The sequence below is a fragment of the Acomys minous genome, assembly GCF_964271855.1.
Source record: "Acomys minous genome assembly, chromosome: 16".
NCBI classification, from domain to species: domain Eukaryota; kingdom Metazoa; phylum Chordata; class Mammalia; order Rodentia; family Muridae; genus Acomys; species Acomys minous.
In genome coordinates, this window is record NC_140498.1 from 10260519 (window position 1) to 10269664 (window position 9146).

At 47.7% G+C, this 9146-nt stretch overlaps 1 protein-coding gene across 1 annotated transcript in view; it reads right to left on the bottom strand.

Moving 5' to 3' along the window:
• LOC311585556 (GRB2-related adapter protein) overlaps positions 1–1675 on the bottom strand; it is a 57951-nt gene extending 56276 nt beyond the window's left edge. Inside the window, exon 1 of the mRNA XM_084760928.1 lies at positions 1423–1675. The gene's annotated coding sequence lies outside the window, so the exon portion shown is untranslated. The remainder of the gene's footprint in view (positions 1–1422) is intronic.
• Between the last annotated feature and the right edge of the window lie 7471 nt (positions 1676–9146).

Sequence of the window (9146 nt, forward strand, 5' to 3'; positions counted from 1 at the left end):
ACTCATGAGACCCTGCCTTTAAAAAAAAAAAAATGGCACTGGGCTTGGTGGCGCAGGTCCCAGCACTTGGGAGGCAGAGGCAGGCAGATCACTGTGAGTTCGAGGGCAGCCTGGTCTACAAAGTGAGTCCAAGGACAGCCAGGGCAACACAGAGAAACCTTATCTAGAAAAACCAAAATAAATAAATAAAATTAAAGTTGCCCTCACACCATTCCTGCATTAATAAGTGTTTTAACTTTTGGTCACTATGACAAAATAACCTGAGAAAATCAACTTAAATAAAGGAAGAAAGGCTAATTTTGACTGGGAGTTTCAGAGCGCCTGTGGTAGCAGAGTACATCACAGCCAGAGGTATGCCGGATAAAACTGTTCAGGAAGCACGCAGGAAGAGGGACCGAGGATCCAATAGTCCCTTCAAGAGTGTGCCCCAGCTGGGTGGTGGTGGTCCACGCCTTTAGTCCCCAGCACTCAGGAGGCAGAGGCAGGTGGATCTCTGAGTTGAGGCCAGCTTGGTTTACAGAGTGAGTTCTGGGACAACCACGGCTACACAGAGAAACCCTGTCTCAAAACAACAAAACACAAGACAAAAAGAATGTGTCCCCTAGCTTTCTTCCAGTGGGGCCCACTTCCTAAAGGTTCTAAACCTCCCAAGAGCACCATAGTCTGGGGACCTTCCATACATGGGCTTTTGGGGAGACATTCCAGGTCCAGAGTCTACAGGAAGTGAAACTCATTCTGCCTCCCTTAGAATCCCAGCTGGCTGTATTTGTGGCTATTTAAGAGTAATGGGGGGCGGGAGGCAGAGGCAGGTGGATTTCTGTGAGTTCGAGGCCAGCCTGGTCTACAAAGCGAGTCCAGGACAGCCAAGGCTACACAGAGAGACCCTGTCTCGAAAAAACAAAACAAACAGAACAAAACAACAACAACAACAAAAGAACCTATAAAGGTCAAGAGAGCCAGGCTTGTCAGCGGATGCTCATGTTCACAGCAGTTGGTCAGTAGAGGCAAAGGGCTCAGGATTTTATCCTGGGCCACGTAGATATAGTGAGACCAGCCTGGGATACAGGAAAGCCTGTGTGAAAACAAACAACAACAAAACAACCACAAACAAAAACCTCAAGAGAATCAGCAGCTTCTGGAAAGAGATGCCACGTTGGGAGCAGGTCCAAGATGCAAGGCAGAAACAAACACCCATATGGTGACTGGCAAGCTAGCGAGGCTCCCAGTCCACAGCCCCAGCTGAGCTTCCAGCCCTCAGCTAACAAACGGTTCTTATCCACGCCCACCTCAGAACCATAGGAAACCCAGTTAAGCTGGGTTCTTTAACGTACGTGCCAAATTTCTGGAATGTTCCTGCTCATTAAAAAACAAAACAAAACAAAACATACTATTCACTGTTTTCTAATTTAACCAAGTGCTCACCTTGCTTTGTAGCACTCAGCAGGCAGTTTCTCCTGGCTGCAGAGTACGCAGCTCAGGAAGGTACAAGGCGAAGATGTGGGCAGCTCACTCACTCTTCTGCTGGGGCCGTCCTGAGCCTGGATCTCCTTGTGCACCAGTGTCAGGCTGACAGACTATTCCCACCTTAGCGTTCAGTTCCCTTCCCCCTGCCTGCCTTGCTTCCCTTGGTTCTCCACTGGCTTCCTAGAGTCGCTTCCTAAAGAAACCCCTTGCAGCCAGACAAGGGGTTTGAGAAGAACCCTCTTTGAGAGGAGGAAGTGGCCTAGAAGCAGCAGTCCCAGCTCAGGATCACCAAGCACTTCCTGGATGCGCGGTTCAGGAGCGCTAACTCTTTCCTCCCTACGCCTTCTGAAGGACCACTAAGCCCACTTTCCACTAGAAGAAATTAAAGCACCGAGGCCAGGGCTGGAGAGATGGCTCAGAGGTTAAGAGCACCTTCAGCTCTTCCTGAAGGTCCTGAGTTCAATTCCTAGCAACCACATGGTGACTTAAAAGCACCTGTAATGAGATCTAGTGACTTCTTGTGGTGGGCAGGTACACGTGTGGGCAGAATACTGTATAAATAATAAATAAATCTTATTTATTTAAAAAAAAAACAAAAAAAAAGCACCGAAGCCAAATGGCTCAACGCCAGCCGGATTCACAGCCAGGAGAGGGTAGGAGACAGGGGGCCAGGTCAGAGGCTCTGCTTCTGAGCCCGTCTCTGGGACATCATTCCATGAATCGTGCACCACTTTGGAGCTATTATCAACAGTGGGGAACATTCTAGCAAATCACTTGATGCCCACACCCACACACTCCCTGTGGGCTGGCTGAGAGGCCCAAAAGTGTGGATTTCCCTCAAAATGCCAAAGCCACTTGCCAAGCGGTTGCATAAGACAAGCAAATCTTTTTCAACTTTTATTTAATTTTTGTGGTACATCCTGAATACCTGTCAGCCTGTGTGTGTGTGTGTGTGTGTGTGTGTGTGTGTGTGTGTGTGTGTCCAGCTTCTGACTACGAAGCCCAGGTTGTCCTTGAACTGGTGACCCTCATCTGAGCCTCCAGGCTGCCGGGGTGCTGGATAACAGGGTTGCCCCCATCGAGCCTGACTGCCAGGGCCTATAAATTGTTTCCATCTCAGTGGCTTAAACTCTGACCTCACCTTCTTGGCATCTTGTCTCGTTTTGTGTTCTTTAGGTTGTATTATTTTCGCTTCAAGCAAAGGGCCTTGTTGCCACGGGTGGTGCCACACGCCTGTCATCCCAGCACCAAACAGAAGCTGAGGCCGGGGACTAAACATGGGCTCCATATAGCAAGGCCTTTTCTCAGAAAAGTAACAAACAGGAAAAAAAAAAAAAGGCCTTTAATCCAGCCACTCAGGAGGCAGAGGCAGGTGGATTGCTGTGAGTTCAAGGCCAGCCTGGTCTACAAAGCCAGTCTAGGACAGCCAAGGCTACACAGAGAAATCCTGTCTTGAAAAACTAAAAAAAGAAAGAAAGAAAGAAAAGAAAAGAAAAAGGCCTCGTACATTCCAGAAGCTTCGGGCTGGATGAACCCAGATGAACCTCTCCAGCAGCTGCAGGTGGCTATGGGCTGCAGGTGGGGACCTTCTCCTGAGCAGGGACAGGGATGACAGCCAGGTTCCTGCCGTACCCCTCCAGGAGGCAGAGGTGGGTAGGGGCAGAGTGAGGGAGGAGGCAGCTGGGAATGGCAGGCTCCAGGCCCCTTTCTGCAGTCCCCTGCCAGATGCACAGCTGGAGAAATTGCAGGTCCCCAGGGAAAGCAGGGTTTTGTTTTGTTTTGTTTTTATACTCAGCAAAATAGATATTGATTGGCTGGTGGAGTTTTGGGTACGCCTACTGAGCCGGAGGTGAGTGGGACATAGGGAGCTTGTTTCCAGAATGGCAATGGGGGGGAGGGTAGTGGGGGGGCCAGGAGGGAGGACGGCAAGAGGTCTTCAGATGATATGGAAGGAATCTCAGCAATTCTTTTTGAGAGCCTCAAGAGTGACTGAAGCCACTCCGGAGTTAGCGGGGGCCAGCAAGAAGCTTGAGAGGGCTGGGACGCCAGACTTCCAAAGTTAGAGGAAAAAGCCTCAAAGGAACCAAGGCTCACAGGGAAAGGAGGCAGGCCTGGTGCGGGGCGGTACAAAGTCATCCCTATCTCAGGCAGGAGACTGATGTCCTCACCTCTCCAGAGACCTCCTGCGCCCCATCACTCCCCCAGCACTTGCCCAGGGCCCCCACCTGGTGCTGGACACTTGTGGTCAGTAACATCTGAGTCAGACATTAGGTGGGGTCTGAGGAGCTCGGGCCGCCATCTCACTCACAGAGCAGTCACTCAGGAGTAGAAATGGGCTCGGAAAGAGGCAATGACCTGATCTGGGTCACAAGAAAAAGAAGACAGGAATTGGGCAGGGCAATTAGGGACTGCCAAGCTGAACCCCAAAGAGAAAGTTGCAGGTGAGAGGTGGGCATGGGATGGATGATGTGACTGTGGCCACAGAGGCTGCCACAGGGCTGTCGAGGACTTTTACCAGCAGGATGAAGGAGACTTCCCAGGTGAGTTTGAAACTATACCCTGAAAAACCTGTGGAAGGTGACACTTGATTTATTTTTTTTTATTTTTTATTTTTTTTTTGTTTATTTGGCTTTTCTTTTCTTTTTTTTTAATTAATTTATTTATTATGTATACAGTGAGCATTAGATGACATTACAGATGGTTGTGAGCCACCATGTGGTTGCTGGGAATCGAACATAGGACCTCTGGAAGAGCAGTCAGTGCTCTCAAACCGCTGAGCCATGTCTCCAGCCCCTTATTTGGTTTTTCAAGACAGGGTTTCTCTGTGTAGTCTTGGCTGCCCTGGACTCACTTTGTAGACCAGGCTGGCCTCGAACTCACAGCGACCCACGACCCACCTGCCTCTGCCTCCCGAGTGCTGGGATTAAAGGCGTGCGCCACCATGCCTTGAGAAAGGGAAGGGATGGGGAAAGCAAATACAGAGAAGTCTATGGGACTGCTGGTCAGTGGATCATGGGCCTGTTGCTTTAAGACCAGAAAGGCCTCCCTCCCACCCCTTTCTGTCCCTTGAGACAAAGCCTGCTGCTGCTCTGGTCCCTGTCACCTAAGAATGTAAGAGGAATTTGTTAACAAATGTGCCTCAATATCTTCATCACTGCTCACCCTACCCACTCCAGAACTGGTTTTGAACTATGGCCAGGGGCTCCCCACTCACCCTGGGAGAACTCCCCGGTAGTCAGCCCCTCTGAGCAACTCCCTGGCTGGCTCACTCTCCCACACTCTTTCTCCCTCTTCAGCTTCCTGCCGCAGCAGTTCCTTCACACCTTCATTTTAAGCTAGCGTTCATACCTTTAAATTACATCTTACTTATTTTTTTTGTGTGTGTGTGTGTATGCGGTACATGTGTGTGCCTGCACCATGGTCCATGTGCGGAGAGCAGAGGACCACTTAAAGTCGTCAGTTCTCACTCTACCCTGTAGTAGGTGCCTGAATTCAAACTCAGCCCATCGAGCTTAGGGGCGGGAGTCTTAGCCCAGGGCCACCCAACCACCCTAAGCTGACTTTCTTAATGGTTTTAATACTGCTTTCCCACCTCACGGCTCAGGCATGCCGCCACTGGTATGATATAATGTCCCTCTCCCGTCTCATGGTTGGAAAAGAATGTTCTTGATGTCACACCCAGACAAAGCAAAGTTAACCTGACAAGGCATTTCTTTTTTGCAAAACGGGTGTGCCATGACCTAAACCAGGCTAGCAAGCAGCATACATGGTGACCAAGACGTCCTCTATCTTTCCGCCGTTTGGGTAAAACTACCGATGAGTCAGTCTTTTCTGCCAAGTATTATAAAACTTGTGTTTCGGACAAGGAATGTGAATCGCTTTATCTCCCCACCTTTTATGTTCTGATCACACCACCCTGCAAAAATCTTTGTTTACACCAAGCTCCACTGCTCTGGTCTAGGAATTTGACAGCCTGGAGCAGTGACTCTTTCCTCCTTGGAGTAGTGAGTGCCCTTTCCCCCTCCCTTTCCTGTGTAAACGGTCCCTGTGAGTTCCTATGTGCAGCAGTCCTGCTGTACCCCGGATAACACAATTTACTTTGTCATCTACCATCTCTGGCTCGGACAGTCTTTCTATATCTTCTGCAAGGCTCCGTGAGCCTGGGAGGAAAGGTTTGAGAGGACATGCCATTTAGGACTGAGTGCCCCAAAAAGCTCTCACTCTCTGTACCCTGTCTAGTTAATGGGTCTCTGTGTTAGTTCCAGTCAACTGCAAAAAGAAGCCACTCAGCCCTGTAGGTGGCACACACCTGTCATCCCAGCACTCAGGAGGCAAAGGCAGGCAGATTCTCTGTGAGTTCGAGGCCAGCCTGGTCTACAAAGCAAGTGTAGGACAGCCAAGGCTACACAGAAAAACACTGTCCTGAAAAACCAAGAAGGAGGAAGAGAAAGAAAGAAGCAGCAACAGCAGCAGCAGCAGCTTCTCTGACGAGGACTGGGCGAGGCACTGATCTGTGGGTGTAGCAATATGTCATTAGGAGTCATTTTATTGATTTGTTCCTTTCCTTTATGTCAACTTGACACAAGATAGAGTCATCTGAAAGGAGGGAGCCTCAGTTGAGAAAATGCCTCCCTAAGATCCCGCTGTAAGGCATTTTCTTTCTTTCTTTCTTTCCTTTACTGGATCCTGGTGTAAGGCATTTTTTTAATTAGTTAAAAATGGGGAAGGGCATGGCCCATTGTGGATGGCACCAACCCTGGGCTGGTGGTTCTGGGTTCTATAGGAGAGGAGGCTGAGCAAGCCATGAGGAAACTAGTGAGCAGCACTCTCTGTGACCTCTGCTCCAACTCCTGCTTCCAGGTTCCTGTCCTGCCTGAGTTCCTGTCCTGACTGCCTTCAGTGATGATGAACAGTGATGTGGAAGTGGAAGCCAAATAAACCCTTTCCTCCCTCCCCAACTTGCTTTTTGGTTATGGCATTTCATCACAGCAATAGAAACCCTGACTAAGACAGGTCCTTCAGCAGAATAATAGTAGAATAGTATTATACTATTATAGTATAATATATATTATAGTATATATATTATACTATAGTATATATATAGTATAATATATATTATAATAGTATTAGGTTTTCCCCTAGACCTAGAACCTACTTAGCCTCAGGTTCTTTGTTTGTTTGTTTTTTTCAAGACAGGGTTTCTCTGCATAGCCTTGGCTGTCCTGGACTTGCTTTGTAAACCAGGCTGGCCTCGAACTCACAGAGATCCACCTGCCTCTGCTCCCAAGTGCTGGGATTACAGGCGTGCGCCACCACACCCGGCGCATAAATAGATAAATCTTTTTTTAAAGGAAATCAAGCCAGGTGTGGTGGCACATGCCTTTAATCCCAGCAGTTGGGAAGCAGAGGCAGGTGGATGGCTGTGAGTTTGAGGCCCACCCTGTCTCAAAAAAAAAAAAAAGAAAGAAAGAAAAAAAAAAGAAAAAAGGGGAAAAAACTAACTAAATAAATAAATAAAATAAAATAAAATAAATAAAACTTTAATTAGCCACACATTTTTGTTCTTGTAATTGTTAAAAAGCAACACTGTCTGCTCTTCCAGAGGTCATGAGTTCAATTTCCAGCAACCACATGGTGGCTCACAACCATCTATGTTGTGATTTGACACCCTCTTTTGGACTGCAACTGTACATTGCAGGCAGAGCATTGTATACATAATAAATAAATAAATAAATAAATCTCTCTTTTTTAAAAGATTTATTTATTATTTATACAGTGTCTACCTGCCTATGAGCTTGCACACCAGAGGAGGGCACCAGATCTCAGTATAGGTGGTTGTGAGCCACCATATGGTTGCTAGGAATTGAACTCATGACCTTTGGGAGAGCAGACAGGGCTCTTAACTACTGAGCCATCTCTCCAGCCCAAATAAATAAATCTTTAAAAAAAAAAATCCCTTTCCCAAGGTTTAAAAAAAAGAAAGAAAAGCAATACTAATTAGACATTTGACATCTATGTATTGAACTTTGACCTTAGAAAGTTTAATATCACATATACAAAGTCTCACCTTTTACGTACTTTTTGTTGTTTTTTGAGACAGGGTCTCTCTGTATTAGCTTTGGCTGTCCTGGACTCACTATGTAGACCAGGCTGGCCTCGAACTCACAGCGATCAGCCTGCCTCTGCCTCCCAAGTGCTGGGATTAAAGGCGTGTGCCACCACGCCCGGCTTACATACTTTAAATAACTTGTTCAGACCTTTGTATCCTGCTTTAGCTTGCCAGCTTTCTTTTCCGTTCTGGAAAAACATCTACTCATCTTAATACTCATATAGATGTCCTCTTTTACTTAAAAAAAAAAAAAAATCCTATATTTCTTCCTTCCAAGACATGGGTGAGAGGTTACCTAAGAAGTGTGGGTAAAGTAGCCGGGCCTGAAGTCTTCATCCAGTGAGGGTGATGGCTTCCGCTAGCCGCGTAGGTGGATTCCTGTCCTCCTAGTGGTTCCCAGCCTCAGGGACATGTGCAATTAAGGCAGAACTGATGCATCTGGAGGAGAGCCAGTGAGTGTCCTTACTTTGTCCCTCTATACAACAGCCAACAGGCCCCACCAACATGCCCCGCCAACACAGCCGCTCTGATGAAGAGGGCCACTGTTTGGCTTAAAGGATAGTTTTCTGCAATACCACAGCAACAAAAGAAGGCTAAGTCTAAGGTACATACGTAGGATAGTATCTCGAGTTAACACTGCCTGTGTACATACTTAAACTGTGCAGCTTTGTGAGTATCAAGGTAAAACACAAAACAATTAACATCTTTTCGGGGGACAGGTTACTGGGTCAGTGGATAAGAGCACCTCTATAAGACCTGAGCCCTCATATCAGATGGCTCATAACTGCCTGTAACTCCAGCTCCAGAGGATCTGACATCCTCTTCTGGACTCTGAAGGCACCTGCCCTCCTCACACATGCATATTCCCCCCTCCCATCACAAACCACACATATACACATGATTAAAAATAAGTCTTGGGGCTGGAGAGATGGCTCAGTGGTTAAGAGCACTGCCTACTCTTTGAAAGGTCCTGGTTTCAATTCCCAGCACCCATATGGCAGCTCACAACTGCCTGTAACTCCAAGATCTGGCACCCTCACACCAACACACATACATTAAAATTAAATAAAAAATATTTTTAAAAAAGAAAGAAGTTTTAAAATAAGTCTTTTGGGCCAACGTGGTGGCGCACACCTTTAATCCCAGCACTCAGGAGGTAGAGGAAGGCAGATTGATGTGAGTTCGAGGCCAGCCTGATATACAAAGTGAGTCGAAGACAGCCAAGGCTACACAGAGAGACCCTGTCTTGAAAAATAAAATAAAAAAAGAAGTCTTTCAAGCCAGGGCTGGTGGCACACACCTTTAATCCCAGCACTCAGGAGGCAGAGGCGGGCGGATCACTGTGAGTTCGAGGCCAGCCTGGTCTACAAAGTGAGTCCAGGACAGCCAAGGCTACACAGAGAAACCCTTTCTTGGCAAAGAGCCCGTGGAGCCTGGGTCTCTGCCCTGCCCCTGCCCCCCTCCCCCCCCCCCACCCAAGCAGACTGATTTCTCTTTCCCTCTGGCTGGGGTAACTGTCTCCTGGCAGCACTTGTCTAATTCTTGGCTGCTGCAGCTGTGTGGCTAGGTCCTG